The sequence below is a fragment of the Amblyomma maculatum genome, chromosome 6, assembly GCF_055883805.1.
Source record: "Amblyomma maculatum isolate TAMU_Amacu chromosome 6, ASM5588380v1, whole genome shotgun sequence".
NCBI classification, from domain to species: domain Eukaryota; kingdom Metazoa; phylum Arthropoda; class Arachnida; order Ixodida; family Ixodidae; genus Amblyomma; species Amblyomma maculatum.
The window spans coordinates 182,388,270-182,404,537 of record NC_139349.1 but is presented as its reverse complement, the minus strand read 5'-3'; positions in this window follow the sequence as shown (position 1 = coordinate 182,404,537).

Below are 16,268 nucleotides of genomic sequence, written 5' to 3'. Positions count from 1 at the left end.
CGATGGCGGAACGGATAATAACTGTACCATCGGAGCAACTATTTGGGCAATGACACCTTTCCCAAGTATTCCACTTCAGAAGAGCCCAGCATCAGACCAAGAGGAATCTTGTTCCCACTTAAAAACGATGGGTGCCCAGTGGCACCCACCCGAAACACAGAAAACTGGAGCCATGTTGTACAATTGTGGTCGGTATGAAAGGGCACACTTGAGCGCATGGCCTGTGCTCCGCGCACAGGCCATGCGCGCTCGCGTGCACGCGCGCTGGGGAGAAGGCGTGGGCGCCATAGTGTCGTCTGCTACCGCTCACATGGTCCGCAGCCTGCTACTTCTGCCTATACTTAGTCTCACAAGGTGTTTGCAGCAATGTGAAAGGCAGGGAAGCCCTAGCCTATTTAGGATCATGCACACACCTGTTCTGCTCATGCGCGGCGTGTAACTGTGCCGTTGCACAAAGCGGAATAGCGATATGTCCTCTGGCGAGAGGAAAACATTATAGAAACAAACTTTCTGCTAAAATACAAGGCAAAATTTGTGAGGTATAACTCGGACAAAGTTCCTTTAAGGCGAAAGCCTTTATTGCCTCATTGTTGTCGCCAGCAAAAGTGTAACGCTTCTGCTGCGGCTCTGATTGGTCGAGGCGGGATGACGTCATGGATGTCTCAACCAATCACAAAGCACCACCACAGTATGCGCTAATGCGGGCCTTATATGGCCATATGCCAATCAATGATAAATTACAAATAATAACTAATAAATTAATAACTGTAATAATTGATTAAATAAATAATTACGAATAGTCAATAATTAAATGTTGCGTAATGACTAATTAATGCCGCGCGCCCTGTAAAATCAACCGCACAATAGTAAACAAGAACAACTGCGAAGATACAAGGAGCGCGATCTCGTCGCTGCCAAGCAGAATTCACTGAATAAAAGCACTCCCAGAATGTGAAAGAGTAGTCGCTCGCTTTACTCCTAGCAGCATTCATCGTTACATGTGCAACAGTCGCGTAGCTGAATGCAGCACTCAGGCTTTCGCCCTTCATCACTTTAACCGCCAAAGTGCTCGTATATATAGACCGTTTTATCATGGGCGCTGCCTGGATGGATGGTTGGATGGAATATAGGAGCGACCCCTTTGAAACGGGGTGGTACCAGTAGCTATCATGCTCATTTTTCTCCATATATCTTATTGATTTAGAATGGTTAACTAAACCATCATTCTATTTATTAAATTTTGCTCCTACATTACTAACATTATGTCACTTCTCTGCTTTTAAGCCACCAATCTTCCAGCCGTTTTTTGCTAGTTTCCACCGCCGGTTTATTCACCCGGCCACTGGTATCTCTAAACCCCAGAGCTTCAGGAACAGTGATTGCGCCTGCATCAACTTCCGGATGGATACCATTGCATTCGAGTATAATATGGTCAATTGTTTCACTGGAGTTTCCACATACAGCACATGCGTCATCTCCATTGTTAAACTTCTTTTTGTAGCTGCGTGTTCTAAGGCACCCTGATCTAGCTTCAAAAAGTAGGGCTCTGCCTCTTGAGTTATCAAAGAAATCTTCCTTCCTGATCTGCATTTTCCACTGTCGGTATAATTCCACACTCTGTTTTTTTTTCATCGAATTTATCCAATTTTTACCTTCTGTTTTTTTCACCTGTTGCTTAATGCTCTTTATTTCTCCGTCCTTGTTACTAGCATACTTACTAGTTAGTTTCCTAGTTCTTTTCCTCCATTGTGAGTCAACGCTTTTTAGGTACAGGTATTTAAATACCTTAGCTGCCCATCTGTTACTGTCCAATTTCCTCAGGCGTTCCTCATATAATATTTTACTCTGAGCTTCCCGTACTTCGAAAGATGCCCAGCCCATATCTCCCTGTACCGCCTCGTTTGTAGTTTTGCCGTGGGCACCTAGTGCTAATCGTCCAACGGATCTCTGATTTGTTTCTAATGTCGACTGTACCTCTGATTTTAGGCACAAAACCGCATTTCCGAAAGTAAGTCTGGCCACCATAATTACTTTCCAAATACCCCTCAATACCTCTTACCTATTGTATCTCCACAATGCCTTATGCTTCATTATCCCGGCATTCCTTCGCCCTTTGCCATTTTGTGAATGTGGCGCCATCTAGCGGCCGAGTTGTGAACAACCGCCATGCTGGTATGTGGGGTCCCATCCGCGGAACAGGCGACAAGTAGCGCAAATCGGCATTTTGGAGCTTTCGCGTGCAATGTTTTGCTTTCTGAAAGTACCTAGCTGAAAGAAAAAGAAATTTTCATTAGCGTGCGAAGCTATTCGGTCAGAAATGACAAAAAGTTATGCTCCTGATCAGGTTGGCGGAAGGCTACAAGCCTGATTACAATTAGTGTGTACCTTTGATGTTGCACAGGGGGGCGGCGGCGCACCACTGGCCGCGAGGGAAGCTTTCGATCGACTTTTTATTCTTAAATGATTTCTAGAGACGGCTTACCGTAACAATTTGAGGAAAAAAGCAAGCGAATGTAGCCGTTTCATGTCACGTTTAGGAGCAATGCTAATCGCGCTACATTTGTTGGGTCAGTCGATCATTCATATACTTTTTACTGCTTGAGCGGCTACGGCGGAAGTTCCCACACCTCCACTGGGGTTCTATTCTTAAGTATTCATTATCCATTTCGGATCCATTTAATCTACCCCGACTACTTTTGTTGGGCGACAATCAGGCAGGGTGTTCAAGCGTCCAGGCAATCGGATTTCAGCATTGCCTACATGACTCAACCACCTGTTTGCCGGTATGTGCGGGGAGTGGCGATGCCTTGTCAACAGCGCAAGCTGCTATCCTGCAATGTTTCTGACTGGACGTCAGTGGCGTTTGTCTGACGCTGCCGTCATGCTGACATTAAAATACAAGATAACATGGACAAATGATACCTATGGAATAGTGACCTTAAATTATGTCCCATAATGACCTCATCAAAAGTTGTTTTTGTCAACAATTATATAGTCCATTTCTCCTCTCAATGTTTGCTTACTGCAAGCAATCGCTGCTATTCCTATGATCATATTCTCCTTTATTTATCGGCAGCAAAATCTTACGAGATGCGTGCTTTAAAAAAAAAGTATTGTAGCTCTGTTTCACTAAAGTTGACAACCAATTTATTAGTATATCGTTGTCTTCAAGTGGGACAGGTTCTTTCATACTTGCATTAACCTCAGGTGACTGAATCGAAATAGTTCTTCATTACCTGGCAGCATCTCATAAATATTTGCTGCAAGGAATATCATCCGCTTGTTGCCCAAAGACTGCCGTTGTTGCACGGGTATTCAGTTTTCCCGGTCCCTACTCGACAAACACAGTGTTCGGAACTCACAAGAAATGCTGCCAAAGCTAAACATTTTCGGTTGGGGCTTGAAATTCAGAAGCATGCTCGTCTTAGCTAGCCCAATTGAGGGAGTTGCAAGTGAAACAGTGTAAAGCGACACACGCGCATACCACCGCTGTTAATCTTTTATCTTCTGTTAATCATCTCCTTTTGGTTGTTATTTTTTTGTTGTTAATGCAAGCAACTGAGTAAAAAAAGAAGATTGTGTTAACTGCGGCAGCTCTTAGCAACTAAACTGCGGCCGGCGGAAATGAAACGATCAGGGAAATGGAGGAAAGAAAGGGGCGAAAGAAGAAAGAACAGAGAAAGAAAGCACATAGCTCACATCAGCTAATCGGCTTAGATACTTTACGGCTATTCAAGACACTCTGTGTGCAAAAGACTGCAATGTGTGCCCTTTCTCCGTAGAATGCTCTGCCCTGCCGCCCCCGCTGCTATTCCCGCGTCCCCACATACCAGACAGGAGGAGCAGCGCAGCGCGTTCCGGTTTGAGGCTATTATCCTCCTCGCCGCGAAAACGGTCTATATATTTTTGCAATTTGGTTACAGTTTGCTTAAATTAATTTATTATTTGATGATGATGATGATGATGGCAGACGAACAAACAGTAAACGGATGGATGGGTGGATGGAATATAGGAGCGTCCCCTTTGAAACGGGGTGGTAGCAGTAGCTATCATGCTCATTTTTCTCCATATATCTTAATTATTGATTTAGAATGGTTAACTAAACCATCATTCTATTTATTAAATTTTTGTTCCTACATTACTAACATTATGTCACTTCTCTGCTTTTAAGCCACCAATCTTCCAGCCGTTTTTTGCTAGTTTCCACCGCCGGTTTATTCACCCGGCCACTGGTATCTCTAAACCCCAGAGCTTCAGGAACAGTGATTGCGCCTGCATCAACTTCCGGATGGATACCATTACATTCGAGTATATTATGGTCAATTGTTTCACTGGAGTTTCCATATACAGCATATGCGTCATCTCCCTTGTTAAATTTCTTTTTGTAGCTGCGTGTTCTAAGGCACCCTGATCTAGCTTCAAAAAGTAGGGCACTGCCTCTTGAGTTATCAAAGAAATCTTCCTTCCTGATCTGCATTTTCCACTTACGGTATAATTCCACACTCTGTTTCTTTTCCATCGAATTTATCCAATTTTTACCTTCTGTGTTTTTCACCTGTTGCTTAATGCTCTTTATTTCTCCGTCCTTGTGACTAACATACTTACTAGTTCGTTTCCTAGTTCTTTTCCTCCATTGTGAGTCAACGCTTCTTAAGTACAGGTATTTAAATACTTTAGCTGCCCACCTGTTACTGCCCAATTTCCTCAGGCGTTCCTCATATAATATTTTACTCTGAGCTTCCCGTACTTCGAAAGATGCCCAGCCCATATCTCCCTGTACCGCCTCGTTTGTAGTTTTGCCGTGGGCACCTAGTGCTAATCGTCCAACGGATCTCTGATTTGTTTCTAATGTCGACTGTACCTCTGATTTTAGGCACAAAACCGCATTTCCGAAAGTAAGTCCGGGCACCATAATTCCTTTCCAAATACCCCTCAAAACCTCATACCTATTGTATCCCCACAATGCATTATGCTTCATTATCCCGAAGAGGTCAACAGAGCGCTCTCAACGGCGAGAGAGGTAAAGAAAGTTGGTGGACGCGGTCCCACAGGACCCCAATATGTGTGCAGATTTTGTTTCAGTCAGTCTTGATTGGAACTGCTGAGTAAAAAACAAACACAAAATAACATTTTTACGTTCTTAATTACATTGATGAAATTGAGTTTCTAGATTTCTTTAAGAGAACGCGGCACAGTTATTGTGCTGTAATTATAGTTCACTTTATTTTTTAGCGGCCTTGCTCTTGTAAACCCGGCGGAACCTTCCAGAACGCGATGGGCTTGCGTGCGGGAAGATAGATGGCGGTTCAGCGGTGTCTTCGTTGTATCGTCACACGGATGGAGGAACGTACCGTCACGTCTTCTTGTCATTTGGAAGCGGCACACAGTATGAAAGTAGTTTCTAATGTGTCAGACGTAGGCGCACGTCGTTGTGTTGGTTGCGGCAAAGCTTGTATTGTGCAAAGCTTCTCGGACGGTCTTGCGTCAGCGCTTCTCCGGAGGTGGTGGTGGTGGTGAAAACTTTTATTGCCAAAAATGTGGAGGGCGGCAAACACCACTTCTTTACATGGCACGAAGCAGCCCTTAGGGGGCCGCCCTTACAGAGCAAAAGACAGCCCTTGGAGGGCTGTTCGATTCAGGGCGTTGGTGATGACCCAGCGCTACTCTGTAGCAGTGGAGCTGGCCAGGAGACTCTCCCAGTATGACTCCGCTGTGGTTGGGGATGGATGTGAGATGGCAGGGAATGTGAGGAGGACGTGAAGAAAGTCTCTCGGTTCCCCGCAGAGCTTACATGAGGACGGGAACCGATCTGGGTATCGGGCATGGAGGAGAATAGGGTAGGGAGCAATACGTGTCTGGAGTCGGCGCCAGTGGGAGGGCCTCGGTAAGAGTTAGGGAGAAAGCCGGCGATCTCGGTAGTAGGTAAGGATATCTGAATGTAAGCAGACGCTCCTGGGCTGGCGTAGGGGATCCGACTCCTGCCCTGAAAGTGAGACCTCGGGCGAGGGAGTGGACCTCCTCGTTACGGCCGGGAGCGGTATTCCGTTTCCAGCCCAGATGATAGCAGAGGCTGACGTCATCGTCGCTGTCACGCGGTGTCAGTTCCTTCGACCCCGGGAGGCCTGCGTGTGCTGGGGTCCAGATGAGGGTTACGTGGGATGCTAAGAGCGTAGAAGCCAAGCCGTGGTGCGGGATAGTGCTGATTTTGAGTCTGAGGGAATTTTGGTCGCAGGGGTGGAGATGAGAGCCAGCGCAATGGCTGCCTCCTCTGCAATTTCGGAGGAGTCTGTGGTGATAGAACCTGATGCGAGTAATCGGGCCTGATTGTTAGCGACAGCGAGTACCATGCGTGAGCTCGATGAGTACTGTGCCACGTACGTCCACGTAGGCTTTGTGCAGGACTTTGGCGCGGGCTGCCCTGCGTTCCCCGTCGTGCTCGGGGTGCATGTGCTTGGGGATATTAGGGATGAGGAGATGGGAACGTAGGTCTGGAGGTAGGGGGACCCCTGGGTAGGATGGACGATCGGGTTTATAATGCAGCTTAGTGAGCAGAGTGCGGCCTACCGCGGTACCCGACAGTCGAGTCAGCTGTGCTGTTGGCTTCTGCCAGCTCCTCAAATGCGTTGTGCGTACCGAGGTTGAGAAGTCGGGTAGTAGAGGTGCTGGAGGGTAGACGGAGCGCGACCTTTGTGCAGCTCTTGAGGAGCGCCTTGATGCGGTCCCGCTCCTTTTGCTTTAAAGGGAGGTTTAGGAATGCGTACGCCGTGCGGCTCGTGATGTAGACTTGTGTGAGGCGAAATATGTCCTGTTCTCTCATACCCGCGCGTCGGTTCACCACGCGCTGGATGAGACGAGTAGCTTGCTGGGTTTGGGCCTGGAGAGCTTGGATGGTGTCTCTGTGCGCGCCGTGGGAGTGAATGATGAGGCCCAAGATGCGAATCTTGGAGACTAAGGGAATGGGGTGATGACCTAGCGTGAGTGAGATGGGTGGTTTGGCGGTGTAGTGCGGCCTGGAGCGGTAGAGGAAAAGTTCTGATTTGGAAGGGGAGCAGGCTAATCCGCGCGCGCGAACGAACGAGTCGATTATGTTTAGGGCCGATTGTAAGTTGTGTTCACTTTCACTTTATTTTCACCACACATGTACTGAAGATTAAAAAAACACAATTGGCGAGGAAGGTGGGAAAAAAGCTGCGTGCGATGCAGCTTGACTAGCCCCGCTTCCCCTTAACATTGGCAAGCAGGACAGCAAAAACAGCCCAAGAACATAAAAGGTCGAATGTACCGTCTTTGCCAAAAATAACCAGGCTGCGTGCCTCACTTCTGAGTTGGGTAGTTGGGACTTCATACCACTTATGAAACATTAAATCTTTGGAAAGTGTGGTAGACGTAGCCGGTATAAGAAGCAAAACTGTTTATTTATATATCAGGTAATGGCGCCCGTTTTCGCTCTGCTTGGCACGGTCTCCCATGCCGGGGTGTCCAGGCGGTCCGCCTGGTTAGCTTGCCGCTTGGGGAGCTGTCGTCAGTGGCGCACACAACACCCCTCTTTCTTGAAATGTTTGATCTCACAGGTACACGCGTTCTGGTCGCTTACAAACACGTCCACTTCTTGTGGTGCTCGTGTCCTCTTGCTGTACGTCTTCCCTATTAAAAAAACCTATTTGCGGTTTTAATAGGTCCTGTATGAAATAATATGGGAGTATGCAGGAGCCGAAATGGGGCATAAAGGACCCATAAAGACGCATTCAGGACTAGTAGGAGGACGCGCAGGATATGCATATAGGTCCTGTTACTCCTTTTCAGACTCCTTTAACTCCTGTATATCACATGTAGGATATATATTAGGAGTTATCGGAGTTGTGAATAGGTCCTGTGTACCATGATACAGGAGTTGGATGGGCTCATTATCAGGATTTGTTTATGCAAGTTTGAAAAGGCAAAGTTTGATATACGCATGCGGTGCCCCGCTAAACTGAATCAAGAATTAAAAACAAGAAAGCCTTTTTCAAATTTGAATGAAATGAACATGAAAGTTTATTTTGCATTTCGATTTCTGCATGCGCTGCATGTGAGCGCATGCGGTAATTACAATTAACAATCGCTGCACGTCTTCCGACCTTATGGCGCGCCTTCATATCTGTAACTGACGACGAGTCTGCAATACGGAAGTGCAGGGAATAAATTCGCCTTTCCACATAAACATAAGTATGCTCGAGCATAACTCAAAACACACGTCGACGCCCACCGAACCATTCATTGACAGCTGCATATCAACAGCGATGCTTATTTAAGGGTTTCCATATTCAAAAGGAGTGATGGGAAGTAAAATACTGCCGCCGCTGCTCCGTTGGCAGCATGTGAAGTTAAAAGGTCATATATATGACAAGCGGATCCGTACGAGATATCTCTGTAGTAGAAAGAAAAATGCGCTCTAACACGGCGAAAAAATAGCCAGTACGTAACATATTCGCATATTCTTCGTTGTATGTGCAAAACACTGATACGTTTGAATGATAGATGATATCGCCTATGTGTATTGATAGAAAAGAAAAAGGTTCAGCGTGTTTACAGGACAATCGTCGAAGGACGATCGCACTTAAGGAAAAGATAAAAAGTGCGAAACAGAAACTCGCAATAGAAAACGACGAATATAAGCACACAGACGAGGTGGCGCCGTGGTGTAGTATATGTGCGGCAGATGGCTTTAAGGTTTTGTTTCCAACGTGACCAAAAAGATGCATTCCTGAGAACCTTTATGCAAATCATGCTATCCAGTGCAATTCCAGAGTTTATAGTCTCTTCATGCTCTGCTCGGGGATACACTGTGTCACGCTTCCTGCGAGAAGTGGTGTGGTCGTTCAAGTTTTTGCGCGTGAGGTACTCTGTAGAGTATTTAGCGACGGTACCACCTAAGCGGCTGTACAAGGATCTTATTTCACAATTGTTCCCAGCTCCATTGTACAGAACCTTATACTGTGAAGGTCCAGGGAAAGATGTGCTCAAACGAGTTAAAAACATTCTTTTTTAAATTGCATACAGGAACCCTCCCAGTCAAGACATGGATGGAAGAAAAGGGCCTTTTTGTACCTTGGGGCTCAAACTGTCTACTATGTAGGAAACCTGGAACAGTTGAGCACGTGTTCCTGGATTGTTAGGATGCGGTGTTTTACTGGGATGTGTTACAAAGGACACTTAAAAAAGACCTGCCATTGACGCCACGTGGAATTCGGTACTTGACAACTGTTAATGATGATTTTCAGCATGACCTCCTCATGCTATTGGGCCTTCACAGTATTTGGAGGAGTAGGATGGCTTATAGACACTGTGATGCCGATGCACAATCTGTATGGATGGATGGACTAAACTTTAATGTCCAACAGATAAGGTGATCTACCCACCCCCCGACACGCAGGTCAAGGGGCGGGTGCCGCCGCCTCAGAGGCAGGCCGGGAGGTCTTGGGTCCCAGCAGCCTCTTCAGCCAGTTGGACGAGTAGGAGCTGGAGCTCAGGGTCCGAGCTGCACAGCAGGGTCTCCCAGGTGTCTCTACAGCCTATATTGTTCGTCCTCCTGGGAGAATACGGGCATTCCCATATTATGTGGTCGAGGGTCCCTCTCGCCCCACAAAGATTGCACTTGCCACTCCTAGCCTCAGGGAACATGTGGTTCGCCATAACCGGGTGCGGATATGTATAAGTTTGCAGTCGCCTCCACGCCACTGCTTGTCTGCTGTTTGATTTCGGGTCTGGTGGGGGTACCAGTCTACGATCCAATCTGTAGTGCTGCGTGATCTCCCCATATTTTAGCAAGCGTTCTCCGCTTCCTCGGTCATCAAGTGGCCCTGTAGCGGCTCGGCGGTAGAGATCTCGAGCCAGCTTGTGGGCCGCCTCGTTGCCGGGGACGGCTTCGTGCGCAGGAGTCCAAATTATTTGAATTTTCCGATCCAACTTTTTCTGGCCTAGGATTCTGGCTGCTAAGGGCGAGATCCTGCCCTTGCTAAAATTTTGTATGGCAGTTTTGCTGTCACTTATGACAAATTTCGCTTCCGTTCCGACGCAAGCTAACGCGATCGCAGTTTCCTCGGCTATTTCTATGCTCCGCCCGCGCAAAGTGGCAGCTGTCACGGGATTGCCCCGGCCGCTGACGACCGTTGCTACCGTGAAACTGCCACCACCTCCCGCCGCGTCTACATAGGCCACTTCATGTTCCGAAATTTCGCCGAATCTAATTTCTAATGCTTCGGCTCGTTTTTTCCTCCTGTCTTTGTTATATTCCGGGTGCATGTTTTTTGGCAGCGGGGGAATCACCAAATTTTGTCTGACAATTCTCCAGCTACCTCCACCTTGACCGTGGGACCCCTATCCGGATTTATTCCAACTTTCGTCAAAATGACTCTTCCTGTCTTCGTGGTGCTAAGTCTCTCAATTTGAGAGGTTCGCACCGCTTCCACAAGTTCTGCCCATGTGTTGTGTACCCCTAGAGCCATCAGTCTCTCTGTGGATGTGCATATGGGCAGTCCCAGCGCTCATTTTACGCATTTTCTCATTAGAGACTCAATTTTTTCTTTTTCCACCGCTTTCAAATCTAGATACGGCGTTGCGTAGCTCACTCGGCTGAAGATGTAGGCCTGTATCAGTTTCATCAAATTTTTTTCCTTTAACCCTCGGCCTCTGTTGGCCACCCGCCTAATTAGGCTCAGGGTCTGCATCGCGTGATTCTCCAGCCTCTTGATGGTCTCGCCATTATGTCCGTGTGACTGGAGAATCAAGCCCAAGATTCTGATTTGGTCGACTATTGGTACGTCGTTACCCGCCACTTTAATTTTGATCTCCGACGGTGCCTTGCACCTTAAGTGCTTCGGATTGTATATAAACAATTCTGATTTCTGCGGCGAGCACGCTAGGCCTCTCTCTGCCGCGTAATCGACTATAATGTCGGTGTCGGCTTGGAGCAGTTTTCGACGCACGAATCACTTCCCCGGTTGACCCAAAGGGTGATATCATCCGCATATATACTAAATTTTAATCCTTCGAGCTTTGCCAATTGCTCGGGGAGTTCGCTCATAGCCACGTTGAAGAGTAGGGGGGACAGCACTGATGCCTGGGGCGTACCCTTACTCCCTAGCTCTATTGCGGGGGATTTCAGCGTCTGGAACTTCATGCAGGCCGTTCTACCCGTCAGAAAGTCCCTGATGTACCGATATGTTCTGGTATCTACATTAATCTTGTTCAGCCCTTCCAGGACCGCCTCATGTTTTACGTTGTCGAAAGCCTTCGTGAGATCGAGCCCCAAAATTGCTTTCGCATTTTTAGACTTTGAGTCTATTATGTCATGTTTGATTTGGAGCATGACGTCCTGCGTACACAAGTGAGGACGGAACCCGACCATCTCATGTGGCCACAGATCACCCTGCTCCATGAAATTCATCAGTCTGGTCTGGACGACGTGCTCCATCAATTTCCCCACGCATGAGGTTAAGGAAATTGGTCGTAAATTTGCTAGTTGAGGAGGCTTCCCTGGTTTCGGTATTAAAATAATGCTTGCCGTCTTCCACTGTTGTGGGAGCTCGCCTTTTTCCCAACATTCCTGCATATACTCCGTTAGATACCTAATGGAGTCATCATATCGGTTCCTGAGCATTTTGTTCGTTACTCCGTCAGGGCCTGGAGCCGACTTCGTTTTAAGTCTTACAATCTCCGCCCTCACTTCCGCTTCTGTGATGGGGGCGTCCAGCGCCTCGTTAGGCACTCCAGCATAGTCAGGAAGTGGGGTTCGTGAAGTTTCCCCCACATACGTCTCAATTAATTTGTTCATGAAATCGTCATTGTTCCCTTCGAAAGCGTGCCTCACTTTTGCCAATCTTATACCAGATTGCGTCTACGAGTTGTCTGGGTCCAACAAGTGCCGGAGGAAGCTCCACGTCTTGGAGAGGTTCATGCTCCCCTCCATTTCGTCACACTTGTTGTCCCAATTTTGTTCGCATAATTTGAAAGTATAGTCTTCGATTTCCTTATTATGTCGCGCAATCCTTCTTCTGAGGTTGCGGTTCCATTTCTGCTTTTTGAGACGACGCTCCATGCTCTGCTTAGGTTCCCACATATGCAGAAGACGGCTGTCCGCAATCTCCGGGGCGTTATCACCTTCGAGCAATTTTGTTGCCTCTCTAACGTCCGATTTGAGCGCCGTCGCCCATTCCTCGATGCTTCTGAGGGGCTCTAGTTCCTGAGCCCTCCTAATATCTCTAAATTCATCCCACTCAACGACGGCCGGCGCGCGAGCCCGGCGTGTTTTAACGCCTTTCCTCAGTGTGGAGACAATTATGTAGTGGTCGCTGCCAAAATTTTGATCCGAATTATGCCATTCTAGGCCTTTTACGTTTTTCGAGAATGTTAGGTCTGGGGATGTATCCTTACTGACGCTATTGCCCACCCTCGTTGGGCTCTCGGGGTCCGTGTGCAAAGTGAGCCATAGGTCATGCGTATCCTCCCACAGCTGTCTACCTTTTGGGCACTGGTGCGGGTACCCCCATTCCTGGTGATGCGCATTAAAGTCCCCCACTATCAACAGTGGCTGGTTGTTTGAAATTTTGAGGGCCTTGCGAAGCAGAGCTCTGAACCTCACCTTCCTTTGCCTGGGTGAGCTGTATAAATTTAGAATGAATAGACTAGGGTCTTTCTGTTTTCCAGTTAAAACTTCTACAAACACGTTCTCGATCTCTCTCGACTCTAGATCGTGTTCAATGGCTGCAATGTTTCTTTTCACGAGTGTTGTGACCGAGGATTTCTCTCCCCTGCCACTATGAAATGACTGATATCCCGACAATTTTGCGGGCCCCCCGGTTTCCTGGAGAGCAGTTGCCAATGGAGTCTCATCTAATAGCAAAAGGTACTGTTGCAGAATCGGCCGCTTGCGCCGGAAGCCGCGACAGTTCCACTGCCAGATTTGATTTTCATTTGCGCGCCTGGCCATTTTGCAGTTGCGAGACGACCTGTTCTATATTTTGTTGCCACCCGTTTATGGCGGCCATCTCATTCCTTAACCTTTGGCATTCCTCGGCCTGTTTCTGAACTCCCCCGAGGACAGCTTGAATTAGGATGTTGATATGATTCATAAATTCACTCATCTTGGCATCTAACCTTTCCAAATTTTCCATCCTTTTCTCCATAGCCTGAATAGGGTCGGTGTCTTGAATTTTGCGTTTCACCGGTGGTGGGAGGGACGGCTCTGTGACCATCTTATCCTGTCCCTGCGGCTGTTGACGTACCGCTTGGGAGGTCGTTTGTCTAATGGGTTGTTGCGGAGGAGGTGTTGCCTGCCTCAGTGATTTCTTTAAGTTTTGGATCTCGGACCGCTGCGATTCGACTATCCCCATTAAGTTTTCGATCATTTGCTTTAATTTCTCAATTTCCTCGTCTCGTTTACCCCTGTGATTATTTTCCTGGGAGACCTTGCCCGCAAAACTCACACCCTTACGTTCCATGCTCCTACCTCGTCTCCATGCGTTGGCAGTATCCCTTGAGCTTGAGCGTCCCCTGGACTGGCTCCTGGCACAAGAATCGGAGCGGTCTCTGGGCGGCGGCGGTGATCTGCCTTGTTTCGTTTCCAGAATCGGGAAAGAGTCCTCGCGGAATTCGAAGTCTTCTTTTACTTTCGGTTCGCCTTTTCGACTCTGATGTCCCCCACCAGTCGTCGCTGCATGGTCCATCTTCTCCCAATGTCGCTTCTTCACTTCGTAGGGAGTGCGGAAAAGTTCTCGACACTTGGGGTCTCCTAGTGCATGGCCTTTGCCGCAGAGCTGGCATGTTGGTTCACATTTGTGTTCTCTTGACGGGTTCTCGAGGCCGCAGCCACGGCACTTGACGTTCGTCGGATCCGGGCACACGTCCTCGCGATGACCGAGTCGGCCACAGGCGACGCATACTTCGTATTTTTTTGCGGTACAGCTGGCACCTATGCGGCGTCCCGTTTAGATAAATGCATCTTGGCACTTCTTTCTCCTTGAAGAGAATGAAGATCGACTTGGAATCTTTGCCCAGTCTGCGGACGCCTCGAATCTCGGGGTTGTCCTTGCGATCTAGGCGGTATAGAATTTCTTCGACAGAATATCCGAGCGGAACCCCGTGGATGACTCCCTTGCCGCAGTGCTCGGGGGTGGACACGTAGGTAGAAGTGTCCACTTTTTCACCGTCGAACATGAGGTGTTTCACGCTCACGTACTTCAGCTTCCTCTCCGCACTTGTAGTGATGACCAGAACGGAGTGCTGCTTCATATTTGGAATTATTATATCTTCCTTCTCTTCGCGTGGATTGATCCCCGCCGACATTTTGATGATGTCAGTGAGATGTGCTGTTCCATATTTGGTAAGCCTAAGTAGGCCTTCACAAGGTCGGAGAACAATTTTCTCGGCGCCATCTGGAATGCGCGTCTGCTGACGCTCGGTCGACTTGGCCGCCATTTTCCTGCGTGCTTGCCTTTCGTGGGCTCGCTGTTTCGCAGTTTTCTGCCCGCTCTTCTCTAGCGGCACGTACCTTCCTCCTTCGCTCGTGAACCATTGTCCTGGTTCCGAAAGTTCCTCCGGTGTAATCGTGGTTCCTTCCACAATATCCATGATTCACAGCTTTCGCACGACCACGATCGGCAAACGATCCCCCGGTAGGGACGCCGTGGGCCCGGTCGGCCGTTTTAGGCTTGTGATTATTTTGCTGAACAAGTGTATAAACTAAAAGAAAATTTGAAGCAGCAAGACGCTGCGGAGGAGGTCTTGAGTCTGATGGGCGAGCTTGTGGTAATGAAAGTCCATTAGACATGGTTGTCAGCCAAGGGGCATGGCAACCACGATCTTTTACTGATGTATTTGTACCAATTCATGCAATAAAGAAAAAAAAAAGCGCCGTGGTGTAGTGGTTTGCGTGCTGGGCTGGTATGCGGTGTAATCCGTGAGATCATGGTTTGATTCCTGGTGCGACAAGGTTTTTTTCATTGTTTTTTTATTTACCGAACCGCTTTTTAGCCTGCATCCTAGTTTTCCCCACAACGAGGGGCGCTGACCACATTCTACAACGCACATAGCCTGCGACTCCTACTACTCCTTTTACTCCTGCCACTTCCCTCAGCTCCCTCAACTGCCATGTCCAATAACCCGATATGAATAGGATGTTACATAGGATGTTATATAGGTTTTTTTCAATAGGGTTGCTTGTCCTCTGTCGGTTTGTACAACGTAGGACCTTGGTTCTGATGTTGGCTGCGTTACCACGCCGTGTGATGCAGCTCCAGCGAGGATGCGCACCGCTGTGCCTGGTGGTAAGCGCTCTCGGCTCCGTACCTTGTGCTGGGTGTCGTATGATCGTTTTGCACGAGCTCTGTAGGCTTCATTATTTTGTCTGAATTCGCTGTCGTCCCACTTCGGGGCTAGCAGCTTCGAAGTGGTTGGTACTGTGGTGTTCAGACGACGACCTTATTAAGAGTTCTCCTGGTGAAAACCCTTTCACGCTGGGTGTGACCCTGTAGGCAAGCAGCGCTTCGTGTATGTTGGAAGACTTCCTCAAAACCTGCTTTGCTGTCTGCACAGCCCTCTCAGCCATACTGTTGCTCTGCGGGTAGTAAGGGTTGTGTGTGAGGCTCCCCAGTGATGCACTAGTTCTTTGAACTCTGTGTAAGTGAACTGCGGCCCGTTGTCTGTGCGTATTGTCCGTGGAGAACAATACCGTGCAAACATTGGCTCCAAGTCTCGGGCTATGTTTTTTGTAGCTGTCCTCGGCACCTGTTCTAGCTCGAAAAATCGGGTGCAGTAGTCTACTACTACAACATACTTTTTCCCCTCCAGCGGGAAGAGATTTATACCGACTGTGTCCCAAGGGTGTGCTGGCAATGGGGTTAGAAGCAGGGGTTCTGTTTCTGGCTTTCTGTGCTTTCTGTAAGTTGGACACTTTTCCACGTAGTCTTCAATGTGCTTGCTTATGCCTGGCCACCATATGCATTCTCTTGCCCTCGCTAGGCACCTCGTTGTGCCCAAGTGGCCTGCATGAAGTTTTTCCAGAACCTCTACTCTGATGTCTGGCGGGATGATTATTCTGTCGCCTTTGAATAGCAGACCATCAACGAGCGAAATCTCACTAGCCACCTCAACGTACCTTTTCAGGTCAGGTGACAGCCCATGCACAGTTGGCCATGATGTAGTGCAGAAGGTTTTCACCCTGGAAAGTGTTTCGTCTGACTTGATGCTTGCCCTGATTCTGTCCGGCATTTGGTTTAACTGTTCAAGTGCTA